Below are 27,824 nucleotides of genomic sequence, written 5' to 3'. Positions count from 1 at the left end.
ACATATCCCAAATGGTGTAATCAGTTTTGCTGAAATGCAACTATCAATAATACCTTCTAATTTCATTCTGCTTGTGAATGATGAATATTTTTTCTAAATTCAGTATGGGAAGAGAATTTGAGGTGATAAAACTCAGAATAAGGAGTTACTAGCAAAGCAATTTTTAAATAATAATAATAATAATAATAATAATTAGTAGTAGTAGTAGTAGTAGTAGTAGTATTTTGAGTTTATACATCCATTATTCTCCTTGGACAAATTTTTTCCCTTCAAAACATGAAATATATTGGTTTAATCTGGATGAAACTTAATGATCTGTGTTTTATGTTAATTCGGACTAGATGACTTGACAGATTCTGCTATAGATAGCACACATATGAAACAATGGATTACAAAGAATAAAGTAAATCCAAATAAATTTAAATATTCATGGAAAATGCTTAATTCTGATATTCTGATATTTTCTGATGGGTATTATAGCTAAAAATGAAAAGCACTTTTAACTCACATCAGGTAACACCATCAGGAAGACATTTTTTCAGTACAACCCAAATTTAATATTCAAGTTATGATGCCATATGTATAGATTCTTGATAAGGCATAATTAAATTGTTCTTCATTCTTGTTTATTCTAGTTCTACTTCCTTCTATTTCCATTCTTTCTCCTTTTTAAGTCTCAGGAATTCAAAACTCTCTGGGAATTTCTGGAAAGTCATATTCAATTTCAAAATTAACTGGAGTTTATCACAGAAATGACCACACATCCTGGTTGGCATCACATTTTTAACAGTATTTGCCCATGAAACATCATCGTACAGTCATTCACACTTATCTCTGTATAACAGGTTCTGCTGCTTAGTTTTATGTGAGAAGCCACTTAGACTGTTAGGCATAGGTGATGTGACTGATTGTGTCCCAGTTATTCTTATGAAGGCTGTTGTCTGTGACCTTGCATCTTCTTTTAGGTCAAATAACTTTTGGTTTTCTAGTTAGATAACTTTACACCTGTAGTTTGAGAGGTCTGTAAGAAGTTTCTTATAGCCCTAGGAGTTTAAATCAAATTGGGATTGTGAATGATATGCAGAACCAAGTGCTTATTTATCAGCATCATTCCCTAAGTTTTCTTACTCCCATTCCAAGATGTTCTGGGTTAATTTTAAAATTTAAGAAATGTTTTTTAGAGTAAATCCTTCTTTCTTGTGTTCTAAAATGCTGGACAGTCTTAAAGGAACTTTTTTCTAGAAAAACACATATTGATCTTGTTTTCAAAGCTTTTCTAATAGCATATATTTTGTGAATCCTGAGAGCTTGCAAATCCAGATTAACATATTACAAAATGACTTTTTAAATGTTTTGCTTATACTTGAGGCAATTACAACTACTCAGAGAAGAATAAATTCTCTGCGACACAAGTATTGGAAATATTTCATTTAACATTTGTCTTACTTAGTTGAGTTACACAATCCATGTATTTATCTCAAAAAAGTATCTTCTGGGGTTTGTTTTTTTTTTTTCTGTTTCTAGTTTAAGTCTAGAAATGTCTTTGGTTTGGAAGATTAGGTTTGGAATTAATTTTGTTCCTGTTGGTCTTGGTATTGTCACCAGAGTTAGGAAGTGATTCTGATGTTTGGAAGACTCAACATCTAAATTTAGTAATTAGTAAAATTGAGCAGTACTAAAGATTTCACTGCTCAGTATTAATGGACCTGTTACCGTGCTTTGTTAGGTATGCCCTGAAAGTTTTCTTCTTGTTATCTTTCTTTTCTTTTCTTTTCTTTTCTTTTCTTTTCTTTTCTTTTCTTTTCTTTTCTTTTCTTTTCTTTTCTTTTCTTTTCTTTTCTTTTCTTTTCTTTTCTTTTCTTTTCTTTTCTTTTCTTTTCTTTTCTTTTCTTTTCTTTTCTTTTCTTTTCTTTTCTTTTCTTTTCTTTTCTTTTCTTTTCTTTTCTTTTCTTTTCTTTTCTTTTCTTTTCTTCTCTTTTCTTCTCTTCTCTTCTCTTCTCTTCTCTTCTCTTCTCTTCTCTTCTCTTCTCTTCTCTTCTCTTCTCTTCTCTTCTCTTCTCTTCTCTTCTCTTCTCTTCTCTTTTCTTTTCCTCTCTTTTCTTTTCCTCTCTTTTCCTCTCTTTTCCTCTCTTTTCCTCTCTTTTCCTCTCCTCTCCTCTCCTCTCCTCTCCTCTCCTCTCCTCTCCTCTCCTCTCCTCTCCTCTCCTCTCCTCTCCTCTCCTCTCCTCTCCCATTTTATTTTGTTTTGTTTTGTTTTGTTTTATTTTGTCTTATTTCCTTTTTTAAAAGAGAGTTAAGCTTTCTTTCATTTTACAGAACATGTGGTAGAGTAAAAAATAAAACAGTTACACGAACGAAGCAATTAGGTCAAGTTTTGCAGTTTGGTTTAGATCCAAGTTAAGGATGACAGGCTTTCTGTAACTTTTTCTTATTCAGTCTTAGATTCAGTGAGCAGCTACCATGATAGTAACTTGGAAACCATAGCTTTAAAGACACAGTATGCAAGATTGTGCAAAGCCTTTTATAAAAGACTAAAAACTACACATGTTCAGGTTCATAGCTAGCACAGAAAACTCCAGTGTTTATAGAATCATAGCATCATAGAATCGTTAAGGTTGGAAAAGGCCCTTAAGATCACTGAGTCCAACCGCTAACCTATCACTGCCAAGTCCACCACTAAACCATATCCTCAAGCAGCACATCTACCATTCCTTTGTATACCTCTTGGATGGAGACTCCACCACGTCCCTGGGCAGAATGTTCCAATGCCTGACAACCCTTTCGATGAAGAAGTTTTTCCTAATAGCCAACCTAAACTTCCCCTGGCACAGCTTGAGGCCATTTCCTCTCGTCCTATCGCTTGTTACTAGGGAGAAGAGACCAACCCCTGCCTCGCTACAACCTCCTTTCAGGTAGTTGTAGAGAGCAATAAGGTCTCCCCTCAGCCTCCTCTTCTCCAGGCTAAACAACCCCAGTTGCCTCAGCCGCTCCTTATAAGACTTGTTCTCTAGACCCTTCACCAACTTTGTTGCCCTTCTTTGGACACGTTCCAGCAACTTGATGTGCTTCTTGTAGTGAGGAGCCCAAACCTGAACACAGTACTTGAGGTGCTGCCTCACCAGTGCCGAATACAGGGACATTATCACCTCCCTGGTCCTGCTGGCCACACTATCCCTGATATAAGCCAGGATGCTGTTGGCCTTCTTGGCCGCCTGAGCACACTGCTGGCTCATGCTCAGCTGGCTGTCAGCCAACACCCCCAGGTCCTTCTCCTCCAGGCAGCTCTCCAGCCACTCCTCCCCAAGCCTGTAGCGTTTCATGGGGTTGTTGTGACCCAAGAGCAGGACCTGGCACTTGGCCTTGTTGAATCTCATACCGTTGGCTCCGATCCAATGATCCAGCCTGTCTAGGTCCTTCTCTAAGGCCTTCCTGCCCTCCAGCAGATCGACACTTCCACCCAGCTTGGTGCCCTCTGCAAACTTACTGAGGGTGCACTCAATCCCCTCATCCAGATCATCAGTGAAGCTATTGAACAGGACCGGCCCCAACACTGAGCCCTGGGGAACACCACTCGTGACCGGCCGCCAACTGGATTTGACTCCATTCACTACTACTCTCTGGGCTCGGCAGTCCAGCCAGTTTTTAACCCAGTGCAGAGTGCACTTGTCCAAGCCGTGAGCTTGTGTGAGTCCTGCTTTTAATGCTGCATTTGTCTGCACAAATGCATTGGTCTGGAGAGGGTAGAAAATTCTCTCCCTTTGAAAATTTTTTATTTTGTCAAAGCCAAGTGTCTCCTGAAACATTCTTTTTTTCATATCCCCAACCGAAACCCAAAAACCAACCACAAGAGCAAAAACACTCTAAAGAAACCAAACCAAACAAAATCCCCCAAAGCCCAAATACCCCTCTACATTATGGGTAAATCAAAATGAGGCACAGATTTAAGTTCCTGCTTTGAGTCAGTTGCAAATCTATGGAATCAGCCTCTGCCTCCGTCTCCCTTACAGCTAATGCAATTTGTAAAAATTAATTGGGCCAGAGATTGAAAGAGATGACTCTAAGGACTGCTAGTGAGGATAACCAGTATCCAAGCCTAAGTAATTGTGTGAACACAATCAGTGTTCACACAGGTCCCTCTTCTAGGGAGCCTCTGGTGATTCCTAGGCTCAGTTCATACGTTTAGGAGACCTGTGGTAGCTGAAAACAACCCTAAAGCATTGTAAGTACAACTGGGCTATGGAACGGGGTCTAGATGCAGTCTACAGATGACCCTAACCACTCCTTTATATACTTTTTTTTTTATCACATCTCTGCATGTTTACATTTACACAGGGACTTAACTCACGAAATAAGTGAATTCAGTTTATGCTGAAGGTATGATGCAGAACAGCTGTACAGCATCAAAGAATCTGGCAACTGATGCATGCTATATTAATCTTATGGGACTCTGCTGCCTCCTGATTCAAGAAAGTCCCCAATGTTAGGGATCCAGGTGGAAGCTGATTATACAATGTCTCATTTGTGGCATGAATATTCCCCAGTCTCCTTCATGGTTGTTTTGGAAGGGAAGAATAGGCACATACAGATAGGCAGTGCTTCTTTACCTATTTTTTCAGCTTCGATAGACACAGCTTTAGCAACTCATCCCATTTTACCATATGTTATGACCTATATCTAGGTCATATCTCTGGAGAGTCCAGCTCTGAATGATTTTCTAAAGAAGTCTGACTACAAATTTCAAACTTTTTGATATTGTCTACAAAATAAAATCAAAATTAATTGAGGACTGCGTGGGAAATGAGCTTAAGATTGATAAGTCAAATAGGCAAGGGTCTCATGGTCTGCAAGATCATGAATATCTTTATTTGGACCTTTGGTAGAGGGTCATCCAGAAATAAAATTAGGTTTATTATTATAAATGCCCCCAAGATATTGTCAAAGGCTTTTAGAAAATGAAAGGTTCTATCTGTATTTATGCAATTTAAGAAATTTTACTGATGTCTGAGATTTCTATGCAGTTTCTGAAAATGAGATCTCTAAATGCATCTTTAATTTATGCTATCAGCACACTAAACTTTTAAGAAAAATAGTGGTGCTCTTAGAACATCAGTAATAATAATGAGTATTTTTTCTCTGTTTTGGGGCCTGTTAGGTATCTGTCTGTCTTTCCCCCCACCTTGGCAACTAAAATATTGTATAATAGTACAACACATTGGTATAGTCTTTCATTGAGAAAAACAAAACAACCCCCCCAAAAAACCAAAAACCCTACAAAACAGACAAAACCCCCAAATCCTTTTGTACTTTTAACTGGTTTGAACCAGTTTTGTCAGAGAGGTAGAAGTCCCAGGAAAAAAAAAATCCCAAAACAAAAAACACTGGATTCTAGCAAGTTTTGTGAGAACGAGCAACTGAATACAGAGAAGAGATCCACTAATGCCCTAATACCTAATACAAGCAATGCTGTAAGACAGAAAAAGCTATGTTAGTCTTTTAAGAATGCACGGAGAACCTTTCTGTGAAGAAACAAAACCTGCAGTAATGAAAAACCACTTGGTTCTACTACTGACAGAAACAGTCATTTTTCAAAGCTTCTATGTACCTGTAACAGGAATTCAAAAGTTTGAAAGTGTGGGTGTTCAGGATATAAACCACAATGTAGTCCTCCATATGGCTGTTTCTCTATTTCTACTAGATAGTCTCATACACCTGAACATTCCTATTTCAATGGAAAAAAGGTTTGAGAAATCTTTTCTGATGGCCAGTCTCTCTAAAGCAGAATGAGACATTAGCAGTGGAAAGCAAATGACCTAGAGACTGTCCACTCTTCCCTACCTCAGATTTGCATGTCACATGAACTGTGTTAAGTGGACTTATATCAACTTGCAAAAAGAAGTACTGAAATGAGGGAAGGCATAAGTAGGGGTATTGGACAGGTTTAGGTTTTGACTTTAGGACTGAGGTGACCTAAATAAGTAAAATCAAGCCAATGTCTAGGTTTAAAACACAGGAGGTTAGGAAATGTTCACTCTCATGTTTTGAGCATGTCCCTAAATTTAGGCAATTATATATTATATATATAAAATACATATATATTATATAAATATATATACACACACATATATACATAAATATGTTTGTTGTGTATGTATATCTATATTATTCTTCATGTTGAAAAACAGAGGAACAATTAGATACTTATAAAAACCATTTTTCAATGTGGCTTGGGAATAATATTCTCTTTAGAAAAATGCAAAAATATAATAGATGTGATTCATCATCAAAGCAAATATACTTTGTATGTTTATCTAGAAGTAATGGAAAAACAACACCTAGAATGTGAGATTTCATCTTTGATCAGTTCACAACAGAACCATCCTGACACTAATGAATATCTCTGTACAATGTTCACTGTGGAAGCAGACATGAAATATTTAAGCAGTCACTGTGACACTATCTGTCCCAGTTTCAGCTGAGGTAGAGTTAATTTTCTTCCCAGTAGCTGGTACAGTGCTGTGTTTTGGATTTAGGATAAGAATAATGTTGATAACACACTGCTGTTTTAGTTGTTTTTAAGCAATGTTTAGACTAGTCAAGGACTTTTCAGCTTCCCATGCTCTGCCCAGGTGCACAAGAAGCTGGGAGGGAGCACAGCCAAGACAGCTGACCCAAACTGGCCAAAGGGATAATCCATACCACATGGTGTCATGCTCAGTATGTTAACTGGGGGGAGTTGGCTGGGGAGGAGCAGCAATCATGGCTTGGGGACTGGTGGGGGATTGGTTGGTGGGTGGTGAGCAGTTGCATCACTTGATTTTTCCTTGGGTTTCACCCCTCTCTCTTGCATGTTGTTTTCCTTTTCATACATTATTATTATTATATTTTAGTTTAATTATTAAGCTGTTCTTATCTCATAGCATAAGTTTTCCTACATCTGCCTTTCCGATTCTCTCCCCCACCCCAGTGGGATGGGGGAGTGAGCAAGCGGCTGTGTGGTGCTCAGTTGCTCGATAGGGTTAAACCACGACAGTCCTTTTTGGTTCCCAATGTGGGGAACTAAGGGTTTTAGATAATAACTCTTGCTGGTCACAACATTGATTCAGCTGTTCTCAATATTAGTTTATCTGATCTGCACCATGCTCTTGTTTTTGCTGTACAAGATTGGTGTTGGGTTTTGCAGTCTGCTGTGCTCTGCAGTGATTAGCCGTGTTTTGCCTGGGAGAGTTGTTATTCAAACACTGGCCTTGAGCTTTATCTGGTATTTGGGTCTTGTATGAAAGCTGTTACTGTACTTTGGGTACCACCTCATGGAGACAATTAACAATTATACTTCTTCCTCTGAGAGGATTTTTATGGAGGAAATACAGAATGGAACCTTTTCTACTTTCCTCTATGATGTTACCTCCTTCATTACAATAACTTTTCAGTATTTTGAACATCCTTGGGTAGTTAAGATACATCTGTTGGTACTTCTTGGGAATATTGTTTCGGTTTCTCTAAGTTTAATAAGCACTTTAAGAATATCATCTAGAGATCTGTCCCAAGGCTTGATAGTTATGAGTGGCGGGGTATGTGGGATAATATGGGCAAATACCTAGGACAGTGGGTACCTCCAGTGTTTTGCAACTTCACCCCTAAACAAGTACAGAATCCTGAAAATGTAGTAGAATTTTTGAAGGAAGTATGCTGTCACCCTGGCAATTCCAAAGATATACAAATTACTGCAATGTGCTGGGGTCTGGTACATGACTACCAAGCCCTGTTCAACACTATTCAGAACCCCCAAGGGAAAGAGAATGTCTCTGGATCTGAAGAGAAAATGACAGGCACTGTGGCCACTCAAACGTCCACAACAGGCACTGCAGCTGAACGAAAGAACCAGCCTGTGCTGGCATCAGTGGCCCCTATACACAAGAAGAAATCTTGGAAGACAAATTCAACTCATTTAGAAAGAGACAATGGAAGAGCAGGGATATCACGGGGAGAGGAGGAGGAAGAAGGAGAACTCATAAATAAGTTGGAAACCACCTGATCCCCATCCTTGACTGAGCTGCGAGATATGCAAAAATATTTCAGCCATCGTCTAGGTGAGCACATTGTCACCCGGCTGCTCCAATGCTGGGATAATGAGGCCAGTAGCCTGGAATTAGAGGGTAAAGAAACTAAACAACTGGGATCCCTTTCTAGGGAAGAGGGAATTGACGAAGTGATTGGAAAAGGGAAACAAGCCCTCAGCCTCTGGAGGTGACTCCTGTCCAGCATGAAAGTAAGTTATCCCCTCAAGGAAGTTGTTACATACTGCCTAGGAAAATGGAAAACCATGGAGAAAGGTATCCAGTACCTGAGGAAATTAGCTGTTCTGGAGGTCATTTATGGTGAATTTGACAATAAGCAGTCATCCGAAGATCCAGATGAAGCCCAGGGCACATAACCCCTGTGGTGGAAGTTTGTACAGAGGGCACCGCTGTCGCATGCAAACTCATTGACTGTAATGGCCTGGAAAGATGAAGAGGCACCACAGGGGATGTGGCAACAGACTCCAGGATTATGAAGCAAATATCTCTCCATCCCTCATCTCAGCTGTGGAGAAACTGTCCTGGGAGGTCCAGCAGCTTGAAGAGGATATGTCTTACTCCCCACCTGTATGGACCAGTATCTCACCCATTGGGAGTAAGCATCCCTTTGCTCAAGAGACAGGATACACACCACAGGCCACTCTGCAGTTTTACCTGCATGACCACAGAGAGGACATAAGGAAGTGGGATGGAAAAATCTACCTCAACCTATAGGTATGGGTACATGAGTAGCAAGGAAAAAACACTCAGGGAGGTTCTTCCAAGAAAATTGCTGCTCCAGTTTCCGGTGAGCAGTTCCCCAGACATAGAAGAAGGACTAGTTTTACTTCTAATCTTAATGAAGGGTCTTTTGATTTGCATTTACAAGAAGTGAGTAACAAACACTACAAACAGGACTAGAGGGGCTCTGCCTGTAGCCAGGTGGAGGAAAGGGACAGCTGGGTTTATTGGACTGTGTGGATCTGATGGCCTGGCAAATCTGACCCACAGGAGTATAAAGCTTTAGTGGACACTGGCGCACAGTGCCCCTTAATGCCATCAAACTATATAGGGGCAGAACCCATCAGCATTGCTGGAGTGACAGGGGGATCCCAAAAGCTAACTGTATTGGAGGCTGAAGTGAGCCTAACTGGGAATGAGTGGCAAAAGCACCCCACTGTGACTGGCCCAGAGGCTCTGTACATCCTTGGCATAGACTATCTCATGAGAGGGTATTTCAAGGACACAAAAGGGTACAGGTGGGATTTTGGTGTAGCTGCCTTGGAGACAGAGGAAATTAAACAGCTGGCTACCTTGCCTGGTCTCTCGAAGGACCCTTCTGTTGTGGGGTTGTTGAGCATCAAAGAGCAGTGCTTAAACAGAGTTAAGGCCTTTTCCTGCTTCTCACATTGCCCTACCAGTGAGCAGCCTGGGGGTGAACAAGAACCTGGCAGTGGACACAGCGGGGACAGCTAACCCCAGCTGACCAGAGGGAAATTCCATAATATATGATGTCATGTTCAGTATATAAACTAGGGTCCTATTAAATTGTCTTTATCTCAACCCATGAGTTTTACTCCCCTGCCCCACCCCCCACCCCAATTCCCTCCCCCATCCCACTGAAGGGGAGCAAGCAAATGGCTGTGTGATGTGCCTGCCAGGTTAAACCACAACACTTCATAAGGACACCTCATTATGGGCCTCTTTTTCTGGTATTTTTTACAGGTAGATGTTTGAAGAGGGTAAGAAGTTCAAACTGCTGAAGAGATAAGAACATGCTGAAAGTTTCTGCATTTGTCATTCAACATACATTTTGTTGTTTGTTCTGGAAAAAAAAAACGACAAAAATTTTTGTTACAGTCACAGAAATAGCTCATTTCTCTGAAGGACAAAATGACACATATCTTTTATACCTAAATATATTTACAATTGAGAGACTGACACTGATGTGCCAATGTTGAAGTGTCCCACCGCTGTAACTATGCACAGATTATTCCATAGGAGGCTCAAAACACGGGAAAGGTAATGACATGCTCTGTGTGGAGAAACTGTCCTGTCTTTTGAGATAAACTTTTATTGTGTATTATGCACAGTAGGCTAAGTGTTTGCCTGTTTGCTGTTCTTAACTGAAGAGGTGACTTCATTGAGGTATCATTGGTTTTTTTTACATTTTCTGATGCATTGAAAATTACCTGCACCATCCAAGTATTAAAAATCTATCTGTTTTACACCTAGCTTTCTCAGAACCTTTTTTTTAATCTGTGTTCATTCCATCAAAAGTAATAGAATATGTGTTCATTCTTAGTATATTCAAAGGAGAAATATAGTTTATATTGCACTCAGAATAATTTAATTTTATGTTGTATCCATTTTACTTTACACTGCAATAGGTTAAGTATGCTAGCCAGAGCAATGATATTTCCACTGAGAAGTACCTTCTTAAGCAGCTATCCAATGGTCACCTATAATTACCAAAATATCTCTTAATGTTTATTGGTATAGGTTATTAAAGATCTTGTATTTTATAATCTAGGTTTACTTCGACCCTGAAGAAAATTTGATAATATATTAGATGTTCTTATGTGTATTTTTTCAGTCTACTCACACATCAAATAAACCATCCCTATTCAGAAGGATATGTCAGCACAGGGTTAATTTTGTGTTTAAGATCGTGCAGCATTATCTTGAAAATAATGTATGAAATGTTAAGTGCTTTACTTCATAAGAATATTTAATTTAAATACTCAAATGTCTGTAAAAGTTAACTTTAAAGATATTTGGCAGCTCAGAAAGTACTTCATTACTTATTGTTTATTTTATTGTTTTCTCCTATTTGTTTCATGATTTATTGATTGTTTTCCATCAGATGGATAGTTCTTAACAGTTTTTTGAAATATTATCTTAAAGAATTAATGACTTTTGACTGTTGTTCAATTTTCCATTCATGTCATCACATGTGACATTGTTTGTAATCTATAATGAGATAAGCATTATGTAGGAATAGCACATTGAAAACTCACTATTCATTAGTCATAATGGTGAAGCTTTAAACTGTTCTGTCTGTGAGGATTCAGAACATTAAAACCCAGTCACATGAATATTTGCAAATATCTTGGCTGGTGATAGGACAGATACTGTAAATCTGCATACACTTTTTAAACAGTTTCCATCAAGAGGCAGGGCAGAGAATGCCAGGTAGGTACCACAAGCTCCATTTTTGTCTCCCTCTTCCAGTACTGGCTTTTTGTGGTTGACCCCTGTAGATGTAAAAAGGACATTTTGAAAAGGATTAATCTCCCCAAATGTAGAGCTTCAAATATAGGCAGCTGTGTCTGAACTAGTCATCTACACTTCCTTTATAGACAATGGGAACAGGAAGACACTTTAGGATGAAATTAATATGATGTCATATGAATCATCACATCTATCAGATGAGTTACACCTTAAAAAGAGCCTGTTCTCTCCAGTGACTCTAAAGGGTGCCAGAAGTGACATACCTGGATGTAGACATCTTCTAAATTAAGGTGAGATAAGGTCTGTATTTGAAGACTGACAATATGGGGAGGAAAAAATATTTCCATAATGGCTGAAAAAAGTATAACTGTAGTGAAATCATTACAAGTATATGTCACATGGGAAAGACTATCCTTCTAACATCTGATCAGATAAAATATCTCATATTGTAAGAACTTTGCTGAAAAGGAAAAAGGAATGAAAATTGCCTCCTTCTTTTGCCCTGATAGCCCTATATGGGTATAAACTATAAATAATAATTAATATATATAATAATATGTAATTAATATAATTTGAGTACTGACCAAATTACAGTTAGTTTTAGAGCAATATGCTGTGGAAAATTCTTGTACTTGTTCTCTCAAACCAAAGAAATGTGAACAGTCCTAGTTAGCACGGTACTGTATAATTCAATGGGAGAGGGAACACAAGACATTTTTTGATATTAAAAGTAAAAAGTTTTCTTTTACTATTAACTGTAAATCAGTCAGTCTCTTAGCTTATTAAATGTCACAGGCAAGACTTCAGTCAAGGACACATGCTGAAGTGTTTCTAACCCTATGTTTAGTGAGCTAGTATAGGGCTACCTATCCTTGTGTTATTTCAGCAGTTAAAGTTCTGAAATAGAAATGATTTTCTGTCATGAAGTGCTAGATACTATTTAAAGTCAACAAAATATGCCCAAGGACATTGAGTGTGATGTGTTCCCCTGTCATCTGTTTTTCTCATGCAGCAGAGTCTATTTGACTAGCTTGTTGGATGGGAAACTCGGAAATTAAATAGAAGAAAATAGAAACCAAACTTTGTTCTTTTTTATTTTGAAGATAAGGTACTTTCAAAGTTATGTAGAACTTCAGGACTCTGAATGCACAACACAGAGCTAAGAGTAAGCAAATACAGCCATTTTTATAGCCTACTTTAAGGAAGCTTTGATCACCAGCCTTTTTCATGTTAAGAATTTAGGAATCATTTTATCCTATAGTTGAGAGTGAAAATATCTCCCTCAATCACTAAAGATAGATTTTTAGAAACAAGCAGGTATTTACCTACCTAAGAAAGGTAAAACACAGTCTAAACTGCCTTTCAACCATTGGCCACATTCTAACGTCATTTACATTAATTAAAATAAGCTGAAGTCACCGATGTTACACAGTGTGAATCTGGGGAGAAGCAATGTGTATATAACAATATGAACTTACTTTACATGCTTTCTAATATATAATGAGCACAGCATGCTATTGTTTGAAGAAATAGTGTAGCTGTGAGATTTTGGCAATCTATAGACCAAATGAGTGTTATTGCTAGGTACTTTACCTTTAAATGCCATATTTGGAATTAGTTATTGCTGAGATACTTCAGACTGTGTTATTTGGTAATTATTTTATATAGAGTGTGTATATATATACAGTAAAACAACATTTTCTGTTGTCCATTATCCAAACTTTGCTTTGAAAAAAGAAACAAGAATTTTCTTATGTACTTCTATGGCATTCATCGCTTGCTAGATTGCTGAAGTTTTTCAGTGATACATCAGTTTTCATAAAACTGCTTTTCCATTATCTCTCCAGTAGGTAGACTGAGATAGATGCTAGAATGAACGCAATAAGATTCTGTCTCTATTTAAGCAATGTATGTATGAGTTTTTGCACCTTACTTTTCTTTAAACCTAATATATTAATTAAAATCACAGGCTTGATGATCTTATGTAACTACATGCTTTTGCCAGAATTCCTGCCAGAAAAAAATCCAGGTTCTTAAGGCAGTCATAAGCTGTGTATAGACTGTAGGGACCCAGAAAATTTCAGTTAACTGTTTTGCCTAGCATCACATGGAGTTTCATGGCACATTGAATAGTGGAATCCATTTCACCAGACCATTGTTCAACTACCTTAACACACAATTTTTTTTATACATTTCTTCAATTCTTTGCCTTGTTTACCAGAAAAAAACATTAGACATCTTTTATGGCAACCTTATTCTGACAGGATTTGTTGAGATCAAACATGGTTAGAGAAACATGATCACTTTGGCAGACCTTTTACAAAACAGGCCAGTTTTGAAGCTCACTTTTCTGTCTGTTTTTGGCTATCTCCCTTCTCCATCTTTGCTTTTCAGTTTTAGGCCGGCTTGTCCACATACTCTTCTTAGGAGCAGGATCACAAAATCTTCCATTCACTAGCTCTCAAGGCTCCCTTTTTTTTTTTAGCTTCCTGGTCTCAGGCACACTGAGCAAGGAGACTGGGGAGTTTCCAAAATCTCCATTTTCAGAATAATTTCACTACAGATTTTCCCCACACATTCACACGGAGACAGATCTTCAGCACACCACAAGTTTAATCACACACAAATGAAATCTTATGTTAGTCTCAGACCAGCTAGTTTGATACCTTAGGCATGAGATTCAGTCAGTAGGGCCGTACTTCCCTCCTGTTTCCAAGTGGTGGCATCTTTTGTAGCAGCCATGTGGCAGCCTCTGCTTTGCTTTGAGTCACAGCAAGTCCCTGCACACTGTCAGGTATGCCTGCTCCTGGAAGAGGCATTCGCGGGTGGCAGAGGAGGGGGTGATCACCAACTCAGTCGAGCTCACCTAGAAGCGTTGGTCTGCTAGGGCAGCCCCAGCTCACCATGCAAGCTGGTGTGCAATCTGCATATTCTCCCTGGCCAGCCACCATATGGACAGCCAAGAGGTCTGTGTGAGTAAAGTGCAGAAAGCATGGGAGCAGTCATTTGTTGATCTCCATAACAAGATCATCAAAAATGTGTGCATAAACAAGCAAAAATACAAGTATTGCACTATGTAAAGACTTGATCGCCTTTAAAGGTGCCACCTGTGGGTTTCATTTAACACTAGCTTGCAATTCCTTTTCTTGCTACACCAGTAGAAAGGTGATTTATTACTACAGCTTTAGACATCATAATAGATATATGGTTAGAATATTATTACTGTATCACTTTTCAAGTTTTCCAAAGAATCTATTTCTCCCAAATTTCTGTAGAGAATTTATACCCAATGAAAAGTTTAAATAACAAGTTTGTGAAAAACTGCTGTTTTTCCAATTTGCATTATGAAAAACTTTTGTTATCTCCTAAATGTCCCTATTATTGAGAAATTTTACTCTAAAATTGCTTCTGAATTATACATGTTCTGTCTTTGAGTTATTATTGATTAAAAAGTCATTTATACCTGTGATAAGCAAATACAAAACTAATAAGGTATATGTTTTTACAATAAATGAGTACTCTTGTTTTTCTTCTTGGTTTTGGTCTGGGGTTTTATTGTTTCATCTTTGCTTTATTTCTTTCTTTCCTTCTATTTCATTTTCAGGACTTCCATTTTATTTACTTTTTTTAATCTATTTGTCTACCTATTTATTTATTTAATTAATTTTATTTAATGGCTCAGTTTCTTTTAGTTTAGGTGAAGTGTGAGTTGCTTGGTGTCAGAGCAGCTTAGCCACAAAAGCAGCTTACAAGGGAAAAAGGCAACCAGTGATAAGTTATATATAGGTATTTAAAATTTTGGCAAGCAATTGGAGAAAGTGTGGGAAGTGAATTTTACCAGAACACTAGCACCTGAAGAGCAGTCCCAAAAGTGATTCATTGTTGCACAAGATGCACTATTATATGTTGCATGGGTTAGTGTATTTAATTCCTGCATTATTTCCAGTCTTCTTGAATCTTCTGTGTAAAAGTATCCTTTCATAGATCTTGATATTAAGATACAGAGGACATAGATAGTGGCATTTGTGTTTATATCTGGGACTAGAACATGGGTAATCTCAGGGACCACATCATCACCCTTTGGATATTTTTCACAGTGTGAGGTTACAAACATAGTTTTACTTTGTGTTACTAAAATTCATTATAATTATAGAATCTTAGAATCACAGAATAATGGATTTTATTAGAAAAACACAGAAGGAATTTCTGAGAAAAAACTGGAATTTCTGCCTCACTCAAATTTTATTGTGATGTATAAAAGGACAAAAAAACAGCTGCAATTACAGTTTAGCTATAGCAGACCAACAGAATTCAGAAAAGTTAGACGTAGTTCAAAAGAAGAATTCTCCACATTGGTTATACTTCCCATAACAGAGGTGGAGCTGTGTGACATTGTTTTTCTATCCTATTCATATAGGGGTTTTTTGCTAAATCAGATACATTACATTCGGGAATTCTAGCCCTTCAAGAAACACTATTTATAGAAGACTAGTAGATTGAATTAGAGCTCCTATAACACAAGGACTTAAAAATACACTTTAATAATTTTTGTTCCTTTGCTGAAGTGGGGGTATTTGCTTAAACTATATATTTAGGATTAAGTCCATGCAGCAAAACATACCCACTCAGGTCAAACCTACCTAAATAAAAATAATAAGTAATTATTTTTACTTTCTCTCTCTCTCTCTCAATACATATATTTATATACGCACATATATATTAAGCTGAAATTGTTAAAATATTTTAAACTTACCAGTTTCTTATAATACTTTTTAGAAAACTCTGTTCTTCTCAAGGATGCATTATAAAATAAAAGTTATTGTTTATTTTATATTAGTAAATAAATATTAATTAATTACTCAGGCATTATAAACATATGTTTTAGAATTACTTGGGTCAATGCTCTACACTATAGGAAAGCATAGCTGATAAGAATTTATAGTTACATCACTGGAAAAATCACAAAGCCATCAGTCTTTAAGGCTTATCAGAATACTCACAAGTTAGGAAATATGACTGTCTAATCATACACCCCAGTAAGCACTGGGACCCAGTACTTTCCCAATAAGCACTGGGAAAATTCAGTGTTCATAAATCCTCTGAATCCCTAACTACAGTTCCTCGTCACAGAACCTGCTTAGTAGCAGGAAAATGCAGTAGGAAGATATATGATATGATAATGTGTTCAGTATTGGGCCCCTCACTGCAAGAAAACTGTTGAGGTGCTGGAGTGTGTGCAAAGAAAAGCAATAAAGATGGTGAAGGGTCTAGAGAACAAGTCCTCTGAGAAGGGACTGAGGAAACTGGGGAGACGTTATCACTCTCTACAACTACCTGAAAGAAGGTTGTAGTGAGGTTTTTCCCAAGTAGCAAGTGATAGGCTTCAAGTTGCACCAGGGGATGTTTAGACTGTCTATCAGGAAAAGTTTCTTCACTGAAAGGGTTATCGAGCCCTGGAACAGGCTGCCCAAGTATGTGGTTGAGTCGCCATCCCTGGAGCTATTTAGAAGATGAGCAGATGTAGTGCTTCGGGACATGGTTTAGGGGTGGACTTGGCAGAGCTATGTTTACAGTTGGACACAATGATCTGAAGGGTATTTTCCAACCTAAATGATTCTATGATTCAATGACAATTTTTTTGTTATTTTTCTTATGCATTTCATTTAACCTTAGATATATATTATGTAAATTTGCAATAAGTAGAATTGTGCCTTTTAGCAAGGATTAGTTGCACTAGGACATTCTTTCTTTCTTTGTTTTGTGTTGAAGCAACTGGTTCAAAAAAAGACCCAACTATTCTTTTATTTAACTAGATAGAAGTAATTGCCTCTGTACTGAGAGAAAAAAGTGGAATTAACTGGTGTCTGACATGAATGGTATTTCAGTATTTTTCAGAGATTCATACATAACCAGCTGGAAAGAAGGCAGACAAATTTTGGGAGCACTGGATAAAAACACTAGTTGATGACCTGTCACAAAAACATTTCCTTTTCTCAGTAAGATGTTCTTTGGAAGCTGATATAAGGAGATTAAGATGATGGATGATGACACAATCTAAACAGTATGCAGTATTTCACTGTTCATGTGTGTAAGGCTGAAAGTCACCTGGAACTTTTTCAGTCTTTGCCTCTGCAGTTTTGATATATTTCATTAAGACCAGCACAAAAATTTAACTTAAATTAAAGCAGCCATTTCACAGTAATAATACTGACTGTTTTTTATCTTTCATATCACATCAGAACAGTGTCAACTGAATACTCTAACAAGTTTTCAGTGTAAACAAATTGACAAATACAGACCACAACTGCTTGAGAACTATTTACTACAGAGAACCCTTCTTTTTTTTTTTCCCCATTGTTCTTCATCTGGTTGTTAATCATTCAAATGGATTATACATTTTCAGTTACCTGGACGTGTCTACTTGATCTTGTATTATTTTCATTGGAATACTAACATGGATAAAATGAATCTGTTGGCTAAGTGGAAATCGAAATGTTTTTCATAACTCATTTTTCAAAAACAGTTTATCTGTGTCAAACCACTGTTCATTATATTTTATCCTGTGTAATGAGGTCACTTCATTAATTACTTGGATGATGGGATGAAGTGTACTCTCAGTGAGACTTCAAACCTGTCTGGGTGGAGTGACCACTCTGCTGGAGGTTCAGAATGGCTTTACCAGGCTGGAGAAATGGGCTGACAGAAAAATCATGAAGTTCAACAGAGGCAAGTGCAAAGCTTTGCATCTAGGATGGAATAACCACACAAACAGTACAGAGTGGATAGAAAACAGTACCAGAGAAAAGGAGCTGATATACATGTTGAATGAGTTGAAACCTTATAGAAAAGAAAGATGACAGTGCTGCCAGCAGCTTCAGGTAGGTGCACCTTCCCCTCTGTTCAACACTTGTGAGACCACATCTGGAGTATTGTGTCCAGTTTTGGTCTCTCCCACACAAGAAAGACATTGACAGGTTGGAACAAATCCAGTGGAAGACCAACAAGATGGTTGAAGGTTCATGATGTGGAAGGAAAGGCTGAGAGAACAGGGTTTATTCAACTTCAAGAAAAGAAGGTGACCAATGAGAGGGTAAAGAGAGAACAGAACCAGACTCTCTCTGCCCCAGGGTGCACAGGGATAGGAAGAGAGGCAATGGATGGAAGTTGGAGCAAAGAAATTCTGATTAGGTATAAAAGGATTTTTTTTTTCCTCATAAGGACAGTCAAACACTAGAATAGGTTGCCCAAAGATATTGTGGCATCTTGATCCTTGAAGGTATTAAAAATTCATCAGTACAAGTGCATTAGGAACCTGATTTAATCAGAGTTACTGTGAGCAGAGGGCCAGGCTAGAAGACTTCAAGATATCTCCAGAACCTAAAATACTCTATGATTCTACTAAAAGAGTCCATGCTTCTTCCTTAAAAAGAAAACAACATACTGCTTACAAATGGTAACAGTCAATACCTTTCTAGCTCTGTGCATAAAGATCAGCTTTTTGGTGCTTCCTTACAGCCTTTTTTGCTTTTGCAACTTGTACTTTTCCTCCACACATTCCACTAAGGCTGCTACAGAGTGTATACACTCTAGTTCCTAGTCTTTGCATAGCCAGTAAGCCTCCCCTTGTACTGCAAAGAAAGTTGCATTCTCACCCCCCAGTTTTCTCATACTATATCACTGTCTCCAAACTTCCTGTGCTGCTAAAATATGAAAATGGAAGGGAAAAAAATTATTAATGACTGTTGACTGTGAGTTGGCAGCTCTATCAAAACTGGGTTCCTAGTCTATAGCTTTCACTTGCAGCTGAAATCTTCTAAGGCATGAAATGTATTCTTTTTAGATTGTAATAGACTAAATAGATGTGGGAAATCACATTATGTTGACTCTTTACATTGTAGCATTATGCTGTCCACTTTATTAATATACTTACAGAAAATCAGGTCTTTGAAGGTCTGTAAACCAGGAATTTACACTCAAGAAACCTGATTAGAATAAGCAGGTTTTGATCTTGCCAGCATTGTAGCACCACAACTCTAAACAGTTACTGTTGTCTCCTATTATACTCACTTGTATATACAGATATTAATGTTAGATATCCCTGCTGGTGTACGATGCACTTTTTTGTTCTCTGTATGATATGAGTTGATGGATTTAGCTCATTGGGTGACAGCTTTGAAAATGTGTGGTCTGAGTGTGAACTGTTGGCACCACACGGAGAGATGAATATGTTAGCATCAAGGACTCTGATCTCAAGTCCCACTAGAATCCATAGGAATTTATCATCTGAAAGCAAGCAAGTTCCTGACAGAACTAGGTCCTTGCGGTCTCAGGACTCAGCCAAAATACTTTTCATCTCGAGACTCAGCCAAAATACTTTTCATCTCATGAAAAAGTGGCAGAATTTCTCCCCAAACAGAGGAACCTTACAAAGTATGATTAACACTACCTGGACAGAGATCTTATGAAACAGCCATTCCTTGTGGTGTTACAAGAAGCAGGAAGAAATTGGGTAGGGTAATGTTAACATTATGTAGCTTGTGCCCCATAGGAGAGTAATAATGAATAAAAGCAGTGTACTGATAGCACTAATTAACCAGAGGCATCACACTGCTGAATGATGTAGAAGAACAAAATATATTGAGGAAAAATAGATGCAAAGCAAGCAAGACAGGACAGAAAAAGAGCTGAGGAAACAGGCAGAATTGAAATGGAACAAATTATTTTTCAGGGACAAGGGTGCTTGACAAAATTGATCATCTTGGAGGGAAGAATAAACCATTGATTCAAAAGCAAAAGAACACTGCAGCAAAATTAAATTGAATATATGTGTCCTCATAGAGATAAATGGAAGCAAGATGGAAAACATGAGAAGAAAAAGAAAATTGTCATCTTTAAATTGACAGCCCTACAGTGATATAGGGAAACATAGAAATGGTATATTAATTTCTGTTTTTCAGATGTACTAAAATAACTGCAAAGCTGGGCAGATTATAACAGTCAAGGAGGAAAACCTGGGAGTCAGTGGATGGCAGCACATGCAGTTTTAGCTGTTTTCAGCTGTATAAATGGTAGTTCATGACAGACATTGTTAAGCCTTATCTGCCCTTGGGTGTCTAAGCCAAAAGTTGGATTCTAAAATATGAAAAGCATTTCCCTTTTTGACACAGGTACAGGAATTTTTGAGCTGATATACTTGTGAAAGCAAGACTATAAAATCCACCCTGTTTTTTGTTGACACTATCATCAAAACAGCACTATAGTTATAATCTGCTTATAAAAAAACCTCTATGTGTGCAATTGGGAATGGCTAACAGCAAATCTAAGTGTATTGGGCCATAAACTTACTGGTAGCTTGTAGCCAGTTTAGAAGATTGCGCTCATTAGCCTATCTTTTCTCACACAGGAAATGCCTACTGTTCACAAATCCTGATCCTGGCTCATTTAAACTACATTTACATTATCGATTTTATCGGATTAATTTCTGACACACACAGAACTTAAGAAGAGCCATCATGTGTGGCTCTAGCTTTCATAGTGTTTTTAAGAGCATTAGGAAATTAAAATTTTAGTTGTTTCTTTTTGGAGAATAGTGTTAGAGAGAAAAAGAGGAGAGAATGACAAAAGAAGGGTCAGAAGAGTGGTACAGATGGCTGCAGGTAAATGGCAAACCTGGAGCTCACTTTACCTGTAATTCAGTTGTAATTCCAAAAGTGCTGGAAGTGCCTGTTGTCAGCATGTCTGCTCTTTTGTGGCTTTCCTAAACTTGGGATGGATTCCTAAGGAAATTAGCAGGACCCTAAAAAATGGCATAACAAAACCAAGAGACATCTGTGTTGCCAGCCAAAGAGATATCTAAATTGGTCTAGACTTGTATAAATTGATTCTATTTCATACCTAGACCTCTGCTTTCTGCTTTGCCGTCTGGCCTTTTTCCAGGGTGAATGGTGGATCTAAGCTGAGTGTGAGAGCAGGCAGAAGGTCAGTGATGCCCTCTCACGTGATTTGGTTTCTAAAGTGAGACACACTGTCCAGTCAGGAAATACGATTTTGATTGTAAGTTTGTCTTCAGTAAAAATTAATCAGTCTTTCCAATTCTAATATAAAACTCAAACCAGAAGGTCTGCGTTTGTTTCACCTATCAATCTGTTTCAAAAAAAATATTTTGATCTCATCAAAAAGAGTAAAAAAGAGAGTTACAGTTTTTTAAACTGTAGGGATCTTAAGCAGTTGAGAAGACATGGGGCTATTTCTTCCCTCCCTTCTAAATAATGGAAGATTTGTATTATCTAACTTAACTTAAATGTGCAACTGTCAGCTGCTGTTCTGAGGGTTCAGCCCAAAACTGGCTCTGTTGTTTTGTATATTCTTTCCAATTAGAACTAAAATTGTATTTAATTTATTTTATTTTAATTTATTTTATTGTGAGAGTTTAATGAGACTAGCAGTAGTTGCCTCCATTTGATTTGTATTTTCCTGTTACCATTATTATGATGCTAAAGACAAGACAGCTTTAAGTGAAGACTGTAAGACATAGAGAGATTGCAGAGCTTTTCTTTCTGACAGTGTAATTCAGTCACTGGAATACACAGGCTCAAATAATACAATATTTGTGTTGCAAAACCATTTGTACTCCAGGGGCTTAATCAGCTTCAGTTTAGCCTTTGCTAGAGGTCAAGGTATGTTTCTCTGAATAAAAAAAAAAAACCAGGATCCTCAGACTGACCTAACATATTTTTCACAGATGATGTTATAGGATATATTATATATCACACATACTCTTCTTGCTACCTAAGCTCTGCCAAAGCCTTGGATAAACCTGAACATATAAATTTTTATAAATAATGTTATAAAAAATGAAAACATGCAGTTAACAATAATCTTTCAGTAGCTTTCACCTAAGTATTTGCTTATATGAGCCCTCAAGAACTAACTTGATTCTGAAAATGAAAACAGTAGATTTGTAGATAGAGGATAGCTTTGTGAAACACACCAACTCAAGTACATTACTATGTCAGTGCTTCATCTACTTTACGTAAGAATTACAGGTGAGTGAAATAACACAATCTAAACATAAATAATTTTAATTTTGTGCTAGTTTAGCCACATGGATATGAGAATATGATATGTGGAAAATATTAAGTACAGGGAAAATCATGCAGAAACTATAAAACTCAGAGGGGTGATGGATACCTATCTGTTGGAAGTAGTCTCACCTCACAGCTCACATTCCAGGCAGCAGGTTTGGGATGGAAGCAGTGTATTTATAATGAACATTCTTCCTCAGCTGAGAAAATAATCTGCTACTTACGCTGGAGCTTTACAGCTAGTTTCGCAACCAAAGTAGTGTTTGGCAACCAAAATAGCTTTTCAAGTAGATTGTCTGTTTTGATTATCAAGTTCTTAAAAAAAAACCTCATATCAAGATGTGTTTCTGAGGTTCAAATCCTCTAAAATAATCAAAAGAAGAAGCAGAATTATAAGCATCAGATTATCTGTTTACAGAAGCGTGAGTTCTGCTCACTCCCCATGCTGATCAGGATTGGTTCAAAGGTTGGTGACTTCATTTTTATGTTTATTGTCCAAAAAGTGATGGTCTGTTATCAATTTATAATATACAAGTTTTCTTTCTCTCATTATTTGGGTGTGAACAAAACAGTTCTGCTGCTGCTTCATGGTTGATGCCCAGTGAATACTAGAAGCAGTACCTTGTATAATGAAATACATTTCAATAACACTTTTCTTTTACTTATGTTTCATTCCCTTGCAAGAACGTATGTTCATTGCTAGTATGAAATACTAGCATTTTCTACCTAATCAGTGGTTTTCTAAGAAATGCAGTACTGTAGAAAACAAAAGAGGTAAGGAACCAAAGTCTTTCATTATTGTTGATCAGTACCTTGCACATGTCCACTATTTTACATAGGCATGTAAGTATGTATGCTTATGTGTCTATGAAGATTATTTATGGTAATGTTGATTTATATTAGAAATTCGATGTCATTATCAAATAGCACTTGCCCATCTTACAAACACAAGAATACCAAATTTATCAAAATACTGTCTTATGTATTTAAGACATGGTTTAGTGGTGGACTTGGTAGTGTTAGGTTAATGGTCAGACTCAATGATCTGAAGGGTTTTTTTCAACCTAAACAGTTCTATGATTCTTTTTCCATGTGTTCCTGAGAAGGCAAATTTCTCACTGAGAGCACACATGAATGTACTTTACAATAGTAAAATCTTACCCTAGTATGCCATAAGCAGCAAGAGCTGTATTTCACAAAGAATGAGTTTCATCAAGTCAGTGGTTTTAAGTTTCAGGTTTTATTATTATCCTCTGTTGAATTTTTTTGGACATGATAATGATATATATCAAATTAATATCCATACAGAAAAAGCAATTTCTTATTCCTAGGAACATATTAATCCTTGAAATTGTCATTAGCATTATGAACTTTCACTGTGTTAGTGATTTGTATTTTCAAAAAAATTTTGCTAGTTTACAGCCTTAAAAGAAGGTATGTACGGAGGACATTTTTAATATTGAAGAAGAAATATTTATAATATTTTCTTATTGATATATGTTGATTATATCTTTACAGTAACTGAGTTTTACATCATCTCTTCTTGCCTGCAGCTTTTAATAAACCCTTATAGCTCTGTTAAATCAATGAAGATCTGTTCATCAATTATAGAGAGTAGGATTCTATTTCAGTAAATAAATATAAAAGTACAGGGGAATATCAATCTTTCTATCAATCTATCTATTGACATAACTACCTATCTATAGGGCAGCACCTAAACACATTCCTTTTCAGGCCCATGGCATCAATCACCTTGTCATGTGGGAAAACTGGAGCAGAAAACACAAACACATACTTTAAAAATTCTTGTTTACTTCACCCAGTTGTGTTCTGAAAGATCACATAACATATAACTACTGTAGCAAAATACAGTGAATGCAGATAAAGAACCAATGTTCTTGGTCTGCCAAGGGAAATGGAAAAATTGCTGCAGGTAAGTAATGGCAATTGTCAGGCACAGCATCCTTAAACCAGGGGCAATACTAGAGCATTTCTTCTCTTTTTACATTCCTCCCTCCCTTTGCCTGTAGAGATTGTGACCGTCATTTAACTTCCTTGCTGTTGCCTTTGTTTTGACAGCATATGTGGGATGATTTACATATGCTGCATGTATGGGTTTTGTTCTATTTGTTACACCATAAACCATCTCTGTTTAGCTTTCAAGGTTACATCCCTTTTAGTGATCAGTGATTGACTGTTTCTGATTCGTGGCTATATCCCCAGAGTTCCTGGTATCTTCTGTGCCTATATCCTCAAAGCTGCTGTTATTATCTTGTGCTCACACACTTAGGGCACCATGTTACAATCTATATTGTATCTACCTTGCTAGATAGATAGGTTGTATTTGTGTGTGTGTGTGAAATTGTAATTATAGTTTTATTTTACCAGTGTTAGTCTTGTATTCCATCACTACCTGCTGTGCTGTCAATTTTGTCACAAGTACTACTGGGCATAAGGTCGAGGCTTGAGCAAATTACTTCATGAAGAGGGAAAGGATTTCTGGGGTTTTGAGTGAGTATAAGAGTGTAGAAGCAGCTGATCCATAGCACATGTGAAGCAATGATAAAAATGAAAGACTGGATCTTTTACTGAGGGTGTATTCAGACTCTGGAGATGGTATGCAGAGCAGCACACCCCCTGGAATACACTGAGGTCCCATCAGCCTCTTCCTGTTCATGGTTTTCCCTTGCAGAAGATTTGGGTACTATCATGGAGTCAGGACATGGTAATGATCTAGTTTTGTATCTGTGATCGTAAGCCAGGAAATGCTGCTCTGTCTCACTGCATGTACAGAGACTGACTGGACTCCATCAGAGAACTAAGATGATTTCATGGTAAAAAGAAAAAACAAAAACAAAAAAAACCACCCTCCCCCAAAAAATACCAACCAACCCCAAAAACCCAGGAGTTGACAAAGCCCCACTTTAGTGGCAGTTCTGGAGCTATTTAGTCACTGAGCCCTGTTACACAATTCAGAAGAGTGCATCAGCCCCTACTAGTGACTAGACGCTGGTGTTGCATTAGTCCTCTCAATCATCATCTGTAAAAATCACCAGGTTTTGCCACAGGATGGCAACTGGGTGTTAGAAAAGTAAGAACTTGAAACTTGATTAATTTTCTGGACCTGCTATATATCTCCAGTAAAGACATTCATCTCACTTTGCATCATTATTTTTCATACTTTTGTAAATCATATTAAACAGCAAAATATCAGGTCAAGAATGATACTGTCACTAAAATTCAATTCAGTGTTGATACAGAGAGATTAAAAAAAAATGCTACAATCCTTATAGAGTTCCAAAAGGACTTTGGCATTGGTATTCTTAACATTACAGCACATAATTTACTGGCAGGTGGTCCACAGAGCAGGGTTCACAGCTCACAGACAACCTTAGGAAGCGTTGACTGCATAAATATAGGATATGAAATAACTGGCTTGGTAGCAATTCTTCAGAAAACAATTTAGGCCACGAGTCAACAGTATCATTCTGTTGAGAAATAAAACAAGTGTCACATAGATGCGTATGAAAAAGAGCCCATCTTTAAAACAAAGAAGAAAAAAGGGAGAAGAGAAGAAGGGAGAAGGGATGAAGGGAAAAGGGAAGGGAAGGGAAGGAGGGAAGGGAAGGAGGGAAGGGAGGAGGGAAGGGAGGAGGGAAGGGAAGGAGAGATCGGAAGGAGGGAAGGAGGAGGGAAGGGAAGGAGGGAAGGGAGGAGGGAAGGGAGGAGGGAAGGGAGAAGAGAAGAGAAGAGAAGAGAAGAGAAGAGAAGAGAAGAGAAGAGAAGAGAAGAGAAGAGAAGAGAAGAGAAGAGAAGAGAAGAGAAGAGAAGAGAAGAGAAGAGAAGAGAAGAGAAGAGAAGAGAAGAGAAGAGAAGAGAAGAGAAGAGAAGAGAAGAGAAGAGAAGAGAAGAGAAGAGAAGAGAAGAGAAGAGAAGAGAAGAGGAGAAGAGTTTCATTACTTGTACACAGACAGATGTCTTCCAGTTCTGAAGATTCCCAATCTTCAAGAACATAAAAGGCTTTCAAAAAGTAAGAGAATAATCTCTTATCACAGAATCACACAGAATCACAGAATCACAGGTTGGAAGGGACCTCAGGGATCATCTAGTCCAACCTTTCTGGGAAGAGCAGAGTCTAAACAAGATGGCCCAGCACCCTGTCCAGCCGACTCTTGAAGGTGTCCAATGTGGCCGAGTCAACCACTTCCCCGGGGAGATTATTCCAATGGTTAAGTGTCCTCAGTGTGACAAATTTCCCTCTGGTGTCCAATCAGAATCTCCCCAAGAACAACTTGTGTCCATTCCCCCTTGTCCTCTCCATGTGACTCTGTGTAAAAAGGGAACCTCCATCTTCTTTGTAGCTACCCCTTAAGTACTGGTACATGGTGATGAGATCCCCTCTGAGCCTCCTTTTCTCAAGGCTGAACAAACCCAGTTCTCTCAGCCTATCCTCATGTGGCAGGGTTCCCAATCCTTTGGTCATCTTGGTGGCCCTTCTCTGGACGCCTTCCAACCTGTCCACATCCTTTTTGCATAGCGGGGACCAGAACTGTACACAGGACTCCAGGTGTGGCCTGACAAGCACTGAGTAGAGTGGGATGATGACTTCTTTCTCTCTGCTGGTGATGCGCTTTTTGTTGCAACCCAGCATCTTATTGGACTTCTTGGCCGCAGCAGCACACTGTTCACTCATGTTGAGCTTCCTGTCCACCAGGACCCCCACGTCCCTTTCCACAGAGCTGCTCTCCAGCCAGGTGGATCCCAGTCTGTGCTGCACTCCTGGATTAGGTTTTCCCAGGTGCATGATCTTACACTTTTCCTTGTTGAACTTCATAAGGTTCTTGCTGGCCCACTCTTCCAGCCTACCCAGATCTTCCTTCCAGAGCAGAGCAGCTCTCCCTTCTGGGACGTCTACTTCCCCACTCAGCTTGGTGTCGTCTGCAAACTTCATCAGGCTACGCTTGATGCTGTTACCCAGATCACTTATAAAGATGTTGAATAACATTGGGCCCAATATCGATCCCTGTGGGACTCCACTAGTGACAGGTTGCCAGTTTGAGAAAGAGCTATTTACCACCACCCTTTGGGTGTGGCCTGTCAGCCAATTCCCCACCCACTGCACAGACCACTTACCTGGGCCATAACACATCAATTTCTTCAGGAGGAGGCTGTGGGGGGCTGTATCAAAGGACTTGGAGAAGTCCAGGTAGACAATGTCCACCACCTGCCCCATGTCAACCAGGCAAGTCACTTTGTCATAGAAGGCCACCAGGTTTGTCAAGCAAGATCTGCCCTTAGTGAAGCCATGTTGGCTTTTCTCAATCACGTGCTTCGTTTGACTTGTGATGGCCCCTAGGAGGATTCGTTCCATAACTTTCCCAGGGATTGAAGTAAGGCTGATGGGCCTATAGTTACCCGGATCCTCCCTCAAGCCCTTCTTATAGATGGGGGT

The sequence above is a fragment of the Phalacrocorax carbo genome, chromosome 1, assembly GCF_963921805.1.
Source record: "Phalacrocorax carbo chromosome 1, bPhaCar2.1, whole genome shotgun sequence".
Lineage (NCBI taxonomy): Eukaryota > Metazoa > Chordata > Aves > Suliformes > Phalacrocoracidae > Phalacrocorax > Phalacrocorax carbo.
Note: the sequence above shows the minus strand (reverse complement) of the source record.